Genomic DNA, 17,110 nt, shown 5'->3' with positions numbered 1-17,110 from the left:
AATGGAAATATTCCATTGTCATAATAGCAGGAAGCTAGAGAGGGTTGTCTGGATGAAAAAAAACATGTCATAAGCATACTTAACTGTAATGACTGAAGCACTTTTATAGGTAGTTGAAGGGGATCCTTTTCAGCCCACTAAAATCACCTTTCAGAACAGGTATAACTAGCCAATAATTTTCTTGATTAAAAAGGCACTTGCTCCTTTTTCTCCCCTCCCCTCCCCCCCTTTTTTTTTTTCTTTCTGTGTATCTACTTAGGATTCTCTAGTTACTTAAATTGAAAACAAGTTTGGAATATGATTTATTTTTTTCTTGCCAGGAATATGTAAAAAAGATAAAGTAGGCTTTTCTGTTTTCCTGGAAATGACAGGATGTCCTCCAATTGTTAAACTCACTTCTAGACTATAGTTTAGAAACATCTTTCACATTGTTTTAACAATATTCATGCGCTTTTGAATGACACTTTCTACTATTTCCTTTTGAACACTAACTATTAACTGCTTACCTGTAAAGTATCTGACCTTCCAGTAGATCATGTGTTGCTGCAGTAAACTGACCACGGTGTTACTTTTAATTCTATAACCATTTTTTTTTCCTGGTATCTCCTTGTATACTGCTGATTTCAGTGACTTCATCTGCAAAATTCTTCCGAGCTGAGCCAAATACACACTTGTAGCCACTGCTCAGACCCTCGTTATGCATTTTCTCCACATCAGTGAGAAGAAAAGTAGGAAAGAAGAACCGAAGACTAAGAGTCGTCAGCTTAGTTTAAATTCAAGTCCTAATAAGCTATGAAACTATTTCTAAGAAGATCAGTGTATTTCCCTTCTAAGACTTTGTGTAACTGGCCTTGTGAGTATGGAGGAAGGGGTAAGTTTCAGATGTTTTTGATTCTACTGAGGCTTTTGATGCCGTTCAGACCAGCAAATCAGGGAAACGTGGTTTAGATTAATCTACTACAGGATGGATAAAGTGGAAGAAACAGGTGCTTCAAGAGCATGTCTTGTGTCCGGTAATATTTTCAGTAAATTGAAGGACAGTAGAATTCAAAATGATCTTGACAAATTGAAGAATTAATCTGGTAAAAATAGGACATGATTTTATAACAAGTCAACCAGTCTGTCGCAGGTTTTGGTGGGGAACAAGTGGTTAAATGGCAGAAAAAGGACTGAGTAGGCGGAAACATGAAAATGCCTCAACAGTGCGGCTACTTTGCAAATAACAAGTGCTGGGTCATATAAACACAGAGCATAGCTTGCAGCATAGATCAACGTCTTCCACTTGACACTAGCAAAATGTTAGCTGCATCATGATGTCAAGTTGAAGCAGCATGGCTTTAGAAGAATGTAGACTGATTGGAAATAATTCAGAGAAAAGGAATAGCAATATGGAGCCTTTTAGGGTACAAGATCTATGAGGAAAGGTGGAAAAAAATGGCACTCTGGAGTTGCTTAATCAAGAAGGAAGACTAAGGGGAGACATACTGATTTTCAAATGCATAAAGGGCTGCTTCAAAGACAGAAGCAATAGCTTTTTGTTTTCTGTATACTTACCCTAAGTTGGATAGAAATAGTAAGTTTCAACTGCAATGAAGGAAGATGCAGTTAGACATTAGGGAAATGTAAAGTATTAGTAAAATGTGTGAGGGTAAGTATCATGAAAGGCTGGAAGATGATTCTCAGGAGGGTTTTCAGTCACCATCATCAGAAACAGCAGTTCAGAGACACCCATTAGGATCCATATGGGTTCATGATTCTACGCTAAAACAGTGAGTGTTAACAGGCATATGTTAACAGGGTTCTCCTCTTGCTCAATTCTGTAAAGTCCTGGGAAAAAACAGAAGCTCGTGCCTGATTTGAGCCAGTGGCACAGATCTGTTGTATGCTGCGTGGAGCATCTTTCTGCCCTGTCAGCAGCTCACTGTTAACCTGTGCTTGAACTCCCACTCTCTACCATGTCCACACGTTTACCTCCCTCCTTTTATCTCATGGCCACTTTCAGTTCAGTTCCTGGTGAACTGCTCACTGTGCCTCTATGTGAAGGGAAAACATGTGTAAACTATAGATAGAATTACTAGTAAACCAGGAAAGCTAGTAGTTCCATTTCAGATAAGGAAAAACCAAGTGGGCTGGAAGAGAGCCCAACTGTGTTATGTGAGTGCTGATGTGATTTAGGCAAACAGATTTGATGTAGTTTGGAAAGATGGAAACAATAGTCTCTTGTGAATTTAAGTCACTTTCTCTACTGACTGGATTTTGCAGGTTTCTTGTGCTATTCCTCTGCACTTACAATTTCTTACTCGGTTGCTAAAAATGTGCTGCTGGCTAATGATATATATTATAACTGTCTCCCTTCTGTTACATAACGTATATTTGCTTTTGAATATGAACAGGGAGAGAGATGGACAAGACGTCCTAAAATCTTGGGAAATTCCTTGTTCTATTTTGTGACTGTTTCTGAAACCTCATTTTATTACCAATGTAGTAAAGAAATGGGAATCTTTCAGCGGCTTTTTAAGTGACCTTTTTTGTTTCTTCTCAAAAACATCTGTCACTTCCCAGCAGTGTCAAGTGTAATCTGTCTGACCTTCCTCTTGCTTAAATACTGTAAACTGTCTCTGCTGAAAGCTGGAAATGTCTTCAGATTTCGTTTGAGAAAATTATTAGGGGTTCTACACTTCGATGTCAAGAAGGACTGTGTAGACGACCATTTACCGTCGTAGTTGCTCTGTGACATGAAGCTTTTACAGCGTGCACTGAGGCCAAACTTCAACAGTTCTGCTCTGCAGACCACACACCAAAAGCAATTGTACTTCAGCAAGAATATACACATAGAATATATACATATCTGTGCAAACATGCATGACGTTATTAAGGACATCAAGAGCCTAGTCAGAAATGACATCCAAAATGTTGTACACTTTGTACACAGCTTTACATAGGACACGTGATTTCTTGCCAAACTATGCAGCACTGCAAAATTGATGGCTTTGTTTTTGGTATAAACCTTAAACAGTAAAAGTCATGAGCTAATCCCTTATAAAGTCATTGCACAAAATACAATGCTCCAAATACCTTAATCTTAATTGTTCCCTAAGATTTGGAGGATAAAACTGAGAATAGTTAAGGACAGTGGATTAAGTCCTATAACAGATAAACAAAAGGGATAAGTTTACAGATTGAGAATGAGTTTGTTTGCAATGCTAAAACTATTTTGATGATACCTTCTTTCAGGTGGTCTCTTGCCCTTGTGTGTCAGACTAGGGCCTCAAATATCAGCAGAGGGTGACCTTTGAATCTGTGACAAGCATGTTGCTTTTTTCATTAGAAAAGTGTCCCACGTTTGGGCCACTGACAAGTAGCTCAGCTCTAGCTTGTTAAAATAGATCAAAATTTTCTGAAGGTCTCTTGTGGCCAAGCATGCTCGGTCCTTTCTGACTCATAAGGGCAAAGGGACTGTGAGCTGGTTCCCCAAGCTTGATTTGAATGTTGAGGAGTCAAGAGTCAGATGAGATGGCAGGGAGGAAAAAGACACAGGAGTGAGATGAAGAGACTTTAATGCTGTGGTTGGTGGGAAGAAGAGAAAATGTGCCTTTCTTTTGCCTTTTTTTTCTTTTTTTTAACCCTCCTGTCTCTGAAACATGTCTTGGTATGTCCTGAGAGAACCTGGGTGTTTTCCACCGGCCTGTGAAAACTATGGTGTGGAGTTTACGTCATTAAATACGCTCAGCATGTTTTAAAGATTTTTGGGAACAGTCACCCCAAACTAATGATCATGCTGAACTGGTTGGGTGCATCTGGACTCAGTCAGGGGCAATATACTTTAATCACATTTAAAAACCAAATCATCTGGATATCGGAACAAGGATTTTCTGATTCCCTCAGTAATTTCTGTAAAATCTACAGATTTCTGTCTATCTTGGATGCGATGAACAAATGCTCTTTTACCTCCATTTTACCTTTAGTCTGACCTGAGTTTGGTGTTGGTTTAAGGTGTCTTGGGGTCTAGGGTTTATCCAACAGTGAGGCTTTCCTCATCCATCTATTTAGGGAACTGATGAGCTGGGACATGGCCTTGGCACAACATCTAACCTGCTTTCTCTAGCGCATTCTCCCACCTAGCCAAAGGGCGAGCAGTGCACCCTTGTTAGCCTTGTGGCTAGCTGGTGGCCTGGGATATCCCAGAAACTCTCCAGCATGCAGCTCGGTGCTGGTGCGTGTGCTTGAACAGCAAGGGTTGCAGAGCCCTTCCCAATGCCGCTGGCCCACATGTAGATGAGCTAGACCGACAATTTCTGAACTTTTAAGTTCCTGATTTAGCAATCCCAATACTTGTTTTAGACCCGCGTGTCACAGTCTAAGTCATCTTTCTTTGCTTTGATAAGAGCATCTAGTTATAAATTATATCCTCTTTCTGGTCTCATTGCCTTTTCTTGTTCTCCCCCAACACAAATCTGTAGCCTTATTCTTTTATTTTTTGGTAAAATAATAAGTTTGGTCTGTCTCAAAAAGCTTAATTGAGACACACAGAGGAACTTAGGCACCTAGACCTTCACTGAAATAATTTAGATGTTTGGTAGCTAAATAGTAATTTGATGTTTATTTAAATATGTCTGTGGACTTGATACTTGAGTGCCAGTGAAGTATAATAGGTGGAATACATTTTCACTATCTCTGCTCCCTACCTAGATCCTCTCATTGTCCCAAAATTATATAAAAATATAAAAGATTAGTTCTGGGGCAACTACCACAAGTCACCATTCTCTGTGTCGCAAAATGGGACTATGGCAGAAGACAGATGAAGATGTTGTGGTAATGCTCCAGTGACAATACCAGGAGATATACTGACCAATTAATTAATTAAAAACCATGGGTTTGGTCATCCATCTGCTTTGTTGTGTTGTTTCAGAGAGTTGAAACAATACAAATACCTTTCTAAGGCTGGATAAGGTAGAAGAACAAGCCCTCCTACTCGACCAAGAGAGGACATCAACCAGGAACATCCTGTTTGTGAGGCTCTATGGCTTTGAGACATATGTGTGCAGGGCAGAAGTGTCACAGTACAAGAACAGTGACTGTTCTGATGCCTGTGGCAGCGTTCCTGGCAAACCCAGGCATTCCCTTTTGGAATTCCTGCCTGTTAATGCAGGCTGAATAAGCGTAAAGTACCCAAGATCTGATCTGCAACTCAGTTCCTGGAGGGATAAACAGAATGCTCACTGAATGATTGAGTGGCTTGCCACAGTTGAGAATGGGTAGCTAGAAGAAGATATGGCAGGATCTGCATACCATGTGAAAGTCCAGAGATCAGTGAGGATGTGCTCTTACGAGCACTTATAAAGCGTGCATGGCAGACCTGCCAGTTGAAAAGTTTTGAGACAGTTTAAGGTGTGGTTGTAGTTGAATTTGACTCCTTTTGTCCCAGTAAACAAGAACATATGACAATGATTTTGCGTTGGGATAAGTTAGGAATGTATTATATCATAGATTTCCTGGTGTTCAGTCTGTTCCCTTGCGGGGATTTTGGGGCAGTTTTCTTGATGGTTCAGCCTTCTCTTTCTCAGATCAGTTACTGTCTCAGGAAGTAGCTTTTCTAAGCAATGTCAGAGCTAGTCATAATTTGCATCTTGTCATTGTGAAAGTAATGTTCCCCTTTAACCTCCTACCAAGAACTACCACGGAATGCTGCAGCAACCCTTGCAGCATGGATCATGGATCTTGCGCAGAGCAAAATATGTTGCTGGCCAGTGTTAGGCTGTATGCAATACAGAAAGATTGCAGAGCTACAGTGTTGGTTTAAATCATAGATGGAGTCTTGCCGATGCTCAGGCACGAGGTATGTCTTGCAGCCTGCTGTTGGTCCACTAGATCATGGATCCTATTGTGTTAGAGTGTGTGCTGGAGGTTTTAGCAGAGATAAGTACAGATCTTGGAGAGGTGAAGAGATGACTGCTCCAGGGGTCTTATTATCACTGCACTGCATCTCACACAGTCTTCAACATTGTCTCGCCCCATGGTGCTCCCATTAATGCTTGTGTGCAAGACCTCGGGGCGCTTGTCATGTGTTCTGGTTCATGGCAGCCACAGAATCATTCAATCCACGTCGTGGTCTGAGAGAGTGGCTTCCAGTCAATTCTCTGTGCCTGGGCTCTGTGGCCGTAGATCAGCTGCTAGTGGTCATCCAGCTTTGGCTGAGGCTGACAATACTCCTGAAGTGAGAAATAAAGCACGTCATTCTGCTACTTTTGCTCGAAGTGCTGCAGTTCTCTGCTTGGGCCATCTTTTGAGGTGGTTGGCACTTACTGATCGGTCCTGACCAGTGCTGATTCTGTGCAGAGTATGTCTGGGGGAAAGTGAATGCTGCTTTTCTGGAACGTGCACAGTTTCATTGTAGCTTTAGTGGTACTGTGATCCTTGGGCTGGACCTCTTGTGTGAGCAAGATGGACTGATAACACGGGATCCAAGGAGCAGAGGAGTCAGATGCAATGGAGAAAGAAGGTTCCACAAGTATCTTTTTGCAGGCAGGACTTGCCCAAGACAAGAGCAGATGGGTCATGGCTACATGGACAGGGAAAAGTGTCCCCAGAGGGTTAATGAGGATGCTTTCTGTCCTGGTATATACTGCATCCTTGTCATAAACCACTGCTCATTAAGCTATTGGTGGGGCTGTGCCTGTGTTGTGTCTGCATCTCTTCCCAACAAAGACCATCCAGCTGGCAGTGGAAGCCAGTAGCATGCAACTAGAGTATGTGTGGCAGGGAGGAAGGCTGCTGGGAAGGCATGGTGAGAGGTAGAGCCCTGGGACCTGCTCCAGTGGTGGGGCAGAAATGAAGTCTGGGACCAGAGTGTATTGTGAGGCCAGGCTGGAAGTTGTCATGGAGGATGCAGCACTGCTCCAGAGGCTGAGCAGGCACAGAGGCAAAGAGGCTCAGGCCAGAGCTGGCTAGGAGAGGGGAGCAGCAGCACTCTTTTGTGTGAACCTTTTCCAGCTGTGAGGCTAGAAAGTAATGAGAAAGATAAATAGGTGGAAGGACAATCTTTTTGTTAGTCATGTAGCAGCTTATATTGCCCTTCAGTTATCTCCTGGGGTTACTGGGGAACTGAGGTTATTCTGATTCCCAAAAGCCCAGCCTTTATCTATGAGGGATTTCTTCCTCCCTTCCTTACAGTTCTCCCCCATAAATCCTTCCCCCTCCTCCTAGGTAGACAAACTATCCCTGAAAGCCCTCAAATTCTCTCATGAAGTCCTTGGGGCCTCTTCAGGACCCATGGTCCCACTCAGGATGTGGTTAAGCTCCCAGGAGTGCAGGCAAGATGCCTTCCCCTTGTGTGCAGCCATCCTTGGTGTCCCATGCTGTCCTAGACCCTGATCCCACCTTGGGCTCTGCTCTCTGCCAACCCCCTTTGGCCCACATGCTGAGCCAACTGTGTGACACTACAACTTGTTGAGGCCCCCAGACACCTGGAGGTGTCCTGCCATATTGCTAACAAGGTCTGTCAGCTCCACTGGGTTCCCATGTGGGGCTCATGGTGTGGGATGAGATCCAGAAGAAGGATAAGCCTCTGCAGGGCAGAGGGAGAGGTTCTAGCTTGGAGCTGATGGTTATGCTGTCACATGGCATGCTGGATGCAAAACCAGGGGCTGGAGAGGGACTGAGGCAAGCAATAGTCATAGAAGAAATCTGAGGTCAAGATCTGGATGTAAATGACTAGAAATTGCATGAAAAATTGAAATGGAAAGCACAGGGCATAAACTTGTGTTTAAAGAAGAGCAGAAGGCACCAGAGGGAAAGAATGGGTTGATGGAAACACACGCAGGGGAGCCCCTGGTCACTTGGGCAGCACCTACTTTCATAAATCCTGGGGTACAGCTGCAAACCAGCAAAACTTTTTGGAGATGTTGGGATGCTTCTAGAAAGGATCAACAGTTTGTTTGATCCACCAGTGGAATGCTCGATCTGACAATAGAAGGCCACAGCTGGCTTTTGCATATATTCAAGCAGGAGCCCAAGGCTGTAGCTTTACAGCAGGAAGAGCCCTGAATGTCATATCAGTGAAGATGTTCTTGCTCCAGGCCCCAGGCAACTGGGGCATGTTGCTGCTCTTTCAGGAGCGCTGGTCCATGTGTTTTCCCAGCTATCCTGCAAGCCACCTCAGGAAGTTGATCTGCCCTGGAAAAACAACTCTGGGGAAAAAAGAGAAAAGGTCATCTTTGGTTTACCTTTTGTTTTTTTTTGTTTTTTTAAAGTCAAAGCTGTTCCTTGATATGGTCTGGCATGGTGACGGGGGCCATTGTGCCAGGAGTAAGCAGCTGGCAGGCCTGAGCAGGGCTACTTTAAGGCACTGTTGCTACCAAAGCCTTATGTTACAAAACCATAATATGAATTTTCCTACAGATGCTGGAATGGCCATGACGTGATGGTGGATAACCACACTGCTTCTCTGTTTTTACTGATTCATTATAATAACCTTTCTCCTTCACATAAACTTCCTTAAAGGCTCAAAAGAGCTGATTATATGTTTGATTATTTACTGCATGTCTGAGCAGAAAAAGTAGAGGAAGGCAGGAGCCTGACAAACAGAAAGAAGTTTTCTACAGAGTGCAATCCAATATTTACCGTACAATGTATGACTTTCCCTGATGCTGTCATGTTTTAAACGGAGAACTCTTGAACAATCTTCTGCTTGCGTAAGAACCTTGTACTGCCCTGAAAAAATTTTAGTTATGTTTGGATTCAGAGAAAGCTCTGTGTTTACAGAAGCTGCTTCATAAGTAAACACTTCTAGAAGTAGTTTTACTTTTTACCAGTTACTTTTGTTATATTTTGGTAATTTTTGTCTAAACAGAATTAGGTTAGTGACTAATACAGTTTGCTATTTACTCGCCCCCTTTTCCCAACAGCTTCCTACCCAGCCTTTGGGCATTTTCAAGCCAATCTGATGGTGGCATAGTAATCTTAAAGATGACAGCAAGTTTCTCCAGGTGTGAAAACACCATGCAGTTAATAACTGATTTTGACTTCCTGTACTGGTGATGTGCCCACTTTCCCCAGATAAATAACCAAAGGGCTGAGTGCTCCTGCAGGCATGTCTGTCAAGTGTTGCACAAGCAGCAGAGTTAATGGCATGCCGGTCTCGCTGAGTCATGACTTGTGCCTGGATTCCCCAATGTCTAAGTGGCATCCACACTTGTAGCCCTTTCTTCATTATAAAATCTCCCTTCTCCTTGTCTGCTTTTCTTCAACCTGGAGAACGTCTTTTCTTTGGCTGGTATGCTATTGTCAGATTTGCTTGAAATTGGTCAGAGAGCCAACCGCATGAAAGACAGACCAACCGCCATACGCTGGTAGAGTGATCCTATAAACCTTTGTGTTGAATGTGACAGTTTTACTGCCCTGTGATGGGAGGAAAGGGAGGCAGAGTGGAGGGCGGGGGGGGGGTTGCTGCAGGAACAGCTGCCCTGGCTATGCAGGTGGCACAGGAAATTCTGCCTTTCTGCTTGTGGGGAGGCTTCTGAGTACTGAGGAGCTCTCATCTGCAGGAGGGCAGGAACCCTTAAATCTTTGTTGCTATAAAGAGGAGGGAACACTGGTGTTGGAAGAGTCTGCTGACTTTTCCCTCTATCTCTTTCAGGAATCAAGAAGCTAAAGGTCACTCCATGGAATTCCTTCATCCCCAGAAGCCCTTGCCTTGGGAATGCAGCCACAGGATTGATCCCTTCATGAGCAGCGTAAGCACGGTCATTCTGAACGTCTGTTCTCTCTTATCTCTCGATGTTTTCCTTTGAGATTAAATAGCCTATTACTGGTATTTGGATGGATTTAATTTGGGTAGAGTGGAAGAAGCCAGACTTTATCCTTTCATATAACTCTAGCCTAGCCCTGAGGATAACTCTGAATCCTTAGGGACTCTGCTGGCTTCTCTTCATAACTGGTTCCAATCCTCTGCGTTTCTTGTTGTGCATGTGTGAGATTAGTAAAAATGAAACACTGATTACAAGTTTTCTGATGGTGGTAACTGAAAAGGCAATGTGATGTGTAGGAATTATTTCCTATTTCACACATTTTTTTGGGTATTAGTATCAGTTTGCTTCTCTGCCATACGATCTATAGCTCCTTGTCTTATAAACGTGAATTTATATGCACAGCAGATCCATGGAGATCTCCATGGACCAGGAACAGCACACACAGCACCTGCCAAGACCACAGACGCATTCCCTTCGTAAAGGCTGAATAGGAATTGAGGAAAAGTTTCATCATTTGGTGTTAGAACAATAGCTAGTGCCTAATGAATTTCCTGTTGGCAATGGCTTCGCTAAGGGCAAATCATGCCTGACAAATTTGGTGGCCTTCTATGATGGCATTACAGTGTTGGTGGATAAGGGAAGAGCAACTGATGCCATCTACCTGGACTATTTGACACTGTCCCACATGACATCCTGGTCTTTAAAATTGGAGAGAACTGGATCTACTTGGTGGATAAGGAATTGGCTAGATCATAGAATCTTCATGGTTGGAAAGGACCTTTGAGATCATCGAGTCCAACCATACACACACAAAAAAACCCAAACCCATACAATCTCTGCCACTAGAGCATGCCCTGAAGTGCCAAATCTACATGTTTCTTAAATACCTCTAGGGATGGTGACTCAACCACCTCCCTGGGCAGGCTGTTAGAGTGCCTGACCACTCTTTCAGTAAAGTAATTCTTCCTAATATCTAACCTAAACCTCCCCTGCCGCAGCTTCAGACCATTTCCTCTGGTCCTGTCATTATTCACTTGGAAGAAGAGGCCAACACCCACCTCTCTCCAACCTCCTTTCAGGTAGTTGTAGAGGGCAATGAGGTCTCCCTTCAGCCTCCTCTTCTCCAAACTAAACGTGCCCAGTTCCCTCAGCCTCTCCTTATGTGACCTGGTCTTCGGGCCCATCACCAGCCTGGTAGCTCTCCTCTGGACGCGCTCCAGCACCTCAATGTCCCTCTTGTACAGAGGGGCCCAGAACTGAACACAGTACTCGAGGTGAGGCCTCACCAGTGCCAAGTACAGAGGCATGATCACTTCCCTACTCCTGCTGGCCACATTATTCCTGATACAAGCCAGAATGCTGTTGGCCTTCTTGGCCACCTGGGCACACTGCTGGCTTATGTTAAGCTGGCCATCCACCAGCATCCCCAGGTCCTTTTCGGCTGGGCAGCTTTCCAGCCACTCTTTCCCCAAGCCTGTAGCGTTGCTTGGGGTTGTTGTGACCCAAGTGCAGGACCCGGCACTTGGCCTTATTAAACCTCATACAGTTGGCCTTGGCCCATTGATCCAGCCTGTCCAGGTCCCTCTGTAGAGCCTTCCTACCCTCAAGCAGATCAACACTCCCACCTAGCTTGGTGTCGTCTGCAAACTTATTGAGGGTGCACTCAATCCCCTCATCCAGACCATTGATAAAGATATTAAACAAAACTGGACTACTTGATGTCCAAGTGGTGACCAGTGACAAGTGGTGTTCCTCAGGGGTTGGTACTGGGACTAGTGCCGTCTAACATCTTTGTTTGTGATGTGGACAGTGGGATTGAGTGTACTCTCAGCAAGTTTGCCAATGACGCCAAGCTGTGTGGTGCGGTTGACACACTGGAGGGAAGGGATTCCATCCAGAGGGACCTGGACAGGCTTGAGAGGTGGGCCCGTGCAAACCTCGTGAAGTTCAACCAAGCAAAGTGCAAGGTCCTGCAGTTGGGTCAGGGCAATCCCAAGCACAAAATACAGGCTGGCCAGAGAACGGGTTGAGGAGAAGCACTTGGGGGTGTTGGTTGATAAGAAGTTCAACATGAGCCATCAATGTGCGCTTGCAGGCCAGAAAGCCAACGGTACCCTGGGCTGCATCAAAAGTGTGGCCAGCAGGTTGAGGGAGGTGATTCTGCCCCTCTACTCTCCTCTGGTGGGACCCCGCCTGGAGTACTGCGTCAGCTCTGGAGCCCCCAACATAAGAAGGACATGGACCTGTTGGAACGGGTCCAGAGGACGGCCATGAAGATGATCAGAGGGCTAGAGCATCTCTCCTGTGAGGACAGGCTGAGAGAATTGGAGTTGTTCAGCCTGGAGAAGAGAAGGCTCTGGGGAGAGCTTATAGCGGCCTTCCGGTACCTAAAGGAGGCCTACAGGAAAGATGAGGAGGGACTCTTTATCACAAAGTGTAGTGATAGGACGAGGGGCAATGGTTTTAAACTGAAAGAGGGGAGATTTAGCTTAGATATTAGGAAGAAATTCTTTGCCGTGAGGATGGTGAGGCACTGGAACAGGTTGCCCAGAGAAGCTGTGGCTGGCCCATCCCTGGAAGTGTTCAAGGCCAGGCTGGATGGGGCTTTGAGCAGCCTGGTCTAGTGGAAGGTGTCCCTGCCCAGGGCAGGGGGGTTGGAACTAGATGGTCTTTAAAGGTCCCTTCCAACCCAGACCATTCTATGATTCTATGAAATAGGCTGCCGTATTACCCTTACATAATATTGTTGATGTTATTGCCAGCTAAATTGGACAGAATTAAGGGCATATTTGAAGACAAATACTTGTGGCTCTTCCTATAATTTGAATGGTATGTCCACAATGACTTGCTGAGACAACGTTTTGGAAAAAAAAAAAGTATGCAAGATTAAAAACTAAGCAGCCTGACAACTTATGGGCACCTGTGCTAGCATTTGCAGACTCTTAAAGGATCCTGGCAGCACAATAGCTTCAGGAAGGTCTAAAGGTAAAGTTTTGGGCTGTGCCTCTCTGGTATGCAATACAAAACTTCAGGCTGACTGAGCTGTGTAAGCCTCATTCATATTCTTCTGGGAGCTGGAGGAGACCTGGGTGTAATTCAGTAAAATTGCGTGTTTATGTAAGTGGTGATTTATGGTTCAGAATAAAACCTGGGCATTTCATTGTATTGTCTGCTGTGCAAATGGACTTTCCTACCCTATGGCTGTGCTCCCTAGAGCCAGCGCTGAGGCAATCCTCACCAATCCAAAATTGGGAATTTTTTTTTGCCTTTTGGCAAGGTAGGGGAGATGAAAATTTCTCTTCCACAGGCTTTTTAATGTTTTGTGCACAACAGTAGAATTTAAGGCATTCTATTAAAACAATGATTCTTCACTAAAAAGGTTTTATTTTTGCTTACAGTTAGGGAGAGTAGATTTGGTCTATTTCTGCTTCCAGGGAACATACTGGAATTATTACCACTGAATTCAGTGTATACAAGATCAGACTCGCCTGACTGTTCCAGAGAGTAGAATACTTTTGTTTCTGATGAGACTTCCTGGTCAGGTCATTTCACTTGAGATAGAAAACATACCTTCCAGTCACATTTTCATTTAAATCTATTAGTTTGCTATGGCAAAGTTCATAAGTAGCCACTGCTGCTTCCTGATCTTTGACTAAATGTTTTAATAGTTTCCCTATTAACAGTAAGCAGACGCAGAATTTCTAAAGGTACTAACTTGGCAACAAGGATTACGTTTGGGGGTGTTTTTGTTGTTTGGTTGCTTTATTTTTTTTCCCCCTCAGGGACCGTTCTTACTCTGTATGAGTTTCATATGAGAGAAAAAAAATAGCACAGAAGATGAATTGATACATTAATCAATAAAGAAAAATCATGATGTTAATGTGCCATCAAAAATTGTTCCTAAGAGAGTCTCTGAGGTGGGAAAACATCTCTACAGTGCGGAGGCCCGAGCCTCTGTGGCTCCTCGTTGCAGCTTTTGGAGAGATCACTGGGTTAGATCTGTTTATCATGGTGTTAAGAACTAGAATGTTCTCAGTAGTGGCCGGACAGAAAATTTACATTTAGATTCTGATGATTCAGATAAGTGCCAGCCCACAGGTTTAAGCAATATGGGCAGCAAGTTTTCTCATGCATCAGTGCGTAAGCGTTGAATTCAGTGGAGCTTCTCCTGTTTAATCCATTGGGAATTTAGATTCTTCTGAATTTTGAAAACTTTAAATTATTTTTGGGCTTACTTCTGCTCTTGATTGCTGGGAAAGTCTTAGTGACTTCACTGTGAGTTCAAACTACAAATGAAAGTAAAATTTGCGTATAAGTAATTGCTTTTATAATAGCTTAGTATGTTTTGGTATTCTGAAATTTTTTTTTTGGCAATGTCTACATAGTTTTGTTCCTCCACATTCTATATGTACAGATGTAGGTCCACTGCCCTGTAGGCAGCCACAGGCCCTCTGGGTCAGTGAGGGGAAAAGCTGCACTTTGAAACACGCAGCGGCTGGTGGTGAACCCTGGGGAGGTGTTGGTACCCCAGTTTCTGGTGGGAGGACAACTCCAACCTGAAGTGCAAAGAAAGCAAGAGGGACTTGGTGGAAATGGCATCTGTGGTGAGGGTGTTTGTTGGCAGCTTCTTGTGAAGTCAGTGAACCAGAGCTGCAGTGCCAGGCCAGTGCCCAGTGACTTTGTGGTGCCTTGCCATGCCAGGGGCTTCAGCAGCATCTCTGGGTGCATGGCATCCAGGGGCAGGGAGCTGGCATATCCTGCAAGAAGATGAAAGAAGAAGTCTTGCTTAGCTTGTGGTGAGAGGAAATAAAGCAACTGTTCCCTGATTTTGAAGGGCCTTATGCAAGGTCAGCTTAAAAAAAAAAAACAACAAAAAAAAAAACCCAAAAAAACCCAAACAAACCAACCCAAACATTAACTTCCTGTAACACTAAGATGACTCTGCTGCAGTGTGTTAATGTTCGTGTTTGCACCTGGCCTTAAGAGAGCTCAGACTGGGGAGGAAAGGGATACAGCTTGTGCATGGCTTTATAGTGGTCAGAAAAAGATGTGCGCATCACTACAGTAAAACCTCTGCTTAGGATGACAATTTAGAGTGGAGAAAACAGACAAACAGAGCAAGAAAATGACAAGCAAGTAGCCAGACAAAACCAAACCACTTCCATATAAACACTCCTGGAAACTGTGGCCAGTATGTCATGCCAATTTTGGAGGAAGAGGCAGCATGTGAGAGCTTCACAGACTGATTCCATGCACAGTGTCTTACTTCTCTTTCCTTTTCAGCCACATCGAGTGGAATATCTGGGGGTAGAAGAGCCTGTACCACCAGTGCTGAGGGAACAGGGAGACGATTAAAAAACCCTGCCCTGGAGGGGAAGTGAAAACTGGTGGAGTGGGAAGATGGAGGGACTTTGCTAGCTCTGGTTAGAGGGACCAGATGTGTGGTTTTTAAGGGGCAGAAGGGGGAAAATCGTTCTTACATCTTTTTAAGGAAGAGGAAGATATGCTGCTGGGTCAGAGGAGCAGTGGAGGAGCCTGAACTGAGATCTGAATCTCCCCGTCATGAAATGGTGGAAGCAGGGTAAACACGCCTGGCACTGCTGCTTAATGGGTGAACACTGCATCTTGTTGGTAAGATGAGAAGACACAAAATCCCAGGGCTTTTTGTCAGGATGGCAGGGCAGTCTACATCCTCTAAAATTGTCCCAGTCAAGGGGTATAGCTGATTCTCCTTTTTTGCAACGGTCTGTCCATTTCTACAGCGTCTCTGTTAGCTATTGCCACAGAAACATGACACAATCAGTTGTCATCTTTTGCTGTTTACTCAACTCACTTTCTCCCCATGTCTCTCCAGAATGCTTGCTCTGACCCTGTTTCACCTGATACCATCAACTTCAGCTGCTCCCCAGACATACCCTGTCTATATTTCATCTCACTGGTGTTAGCCTTGTTGCTCCCACTCTAGCGTAGACCTCTTGAGACCATTTTACTGAGAAGGCAGGGAACAAGATAGTTATGGCAAAAGCCATATGGAACAGTTTCCAACAGTTATGGAAACAGCCTATTGTTTCCTCTCCAGCAAACTCCCTCTGTGCAGCAGTGCGGGGGATAAGCTCTTTTTGTGGAGCACTTTTTAGGAGATGCATTGGTGGCATATATCATGGTAGATTTGGCAGGCACAGAGAGTCACTGCCTTTCCCTGTGGGGAGAGAGCAGAGATGCATGCCAGGCTGTCACAGTGGAGAAGCAAACATCTAGATGTGCTTCATAAAGGTGCTTGATATCTGGGCTATTTCCCTTGGGTAAAGGTGGATGCTATGTGAGGAACCAAGTGCTGTAAGCAATGCGTCCTGAAAGGCAGGACTTCTGCTGATCCCTTCTGCTTACTAGGACAGAAAATCTGTGGGCTTGGTACAAGTATATTTTCTACCAAGCCCACAGCTTTTCTGTCCTAGAATATACCTGTGACATAGAAGAGAAAATGAAGAACTTCAAGGAAAGGCTGGTAAAATTCCTCTTCTTCCAGGGGCAGTCCTGCAGGATCAGTGGAAAGTTTCTGTGCAAAACAGGGTCCTTGGCAAGGATGCACTGCTGCCAGGTGAGAAGCAGATGCCCTCAAGACCAGGCAAAGCATCCAACGTTCTTCTTCCTGTTTGCCGCAGGTATATCTCAGTTCACAGCTTCGTTCACACAACCTGCTGTCTCCTTGACTGTCATCCAGAACTGCACACGGTGGTTTCCGAGATAGAAAAAGATGGGCACACATCAGATAGGAGAGGCTGAGGAGCTCAAGGTGGCCAGGTTCAAGCTATTTCTGCTGCCAGAAAAATTCTTTGTCTCAGTCCCTGTGTGCTCTCAGGTTACTCCTGAGGAAGAAGGTGGCTGGCAGTAGCTTGCACCAATTTTTCTGGAAGTGGCAGCCTGTTCCTTGCTGGTGTCCTCCTCAAGCATGCACATGCTTCACTGGGTGGCCACAGCAGGCCTGAACAGTAGCTCCAGTGCTTTCAAGGAGTATCACATTGACTGTGTGTGCATTGCACACCCAGACTGTGTGTGTGCATGCAACAAATCCGATTTTCTACAACAGCAGCAGACCCACTGTTCTTGCAGAAATAGGCTGTGCTGTTCCAAGGGCAGCTGATGCAGTCGTGTGACAAAGCAGAGCGGCATAGGTGGCTTACCAGAGGGGGCTAAGGGTTGGGCACAGCTGTGCTACACAGGGATGTACAGGGCTGTTGGTCCTGCTCTTCCAGGAGAGGAGTGGCAAGGAAACTGAGGGCTAGACAGCTGCACCTTAGGGAAAAGGCACAAGGCTAGCATAGGACTTTGGGGGCTTAAAGGTACAACTGAATTGATGAGCCCTA

General features: G+C 44.6%; 1 long non-coding RNA gene across 1 annotated transcript in view; it reads left to right on the top strand.

The window, feature by feature from the left end:
- Positions 1–16,380, top strand: part of LOC141745197 (uncharacterized) — a 47,209-nt gene extending 30,829 nt beyond the window's left edge. Inside the window, exons 2-4 of the long non-coding RNA XR_012587700.1 lie at positions 9,635–9,731; positions 15,238–15,377; positions 16,273–16,380. This is a non-coding gene — a long non-coding RNA (uncharacterized LOC141745197). The remainder of the gene's footprint in view (positions 1–9,634; positions 9,732–15,237; positions 15,378–16,272) is intronic.
- Positions 16,381–17,110: the final 730 nt, after the last annotated feature.

Source organism: Larus michahellis, chromosome 6, assembly GCF_964199755.1.
Source record: "Larus michahellis chromosome 6, bLarMic1.1, whole genome shotgun sequence".
NCBI lineage: Eukaryota > Metazoa > Chordata > Aves > Charadriiformes > Laridae > Larus > Larus michahellis.
The sequence above is the reverse complement of the archived record's forward strand: the minus strand, read 5'-3'. Positions and strand labels throughout refer to the sequence as shown.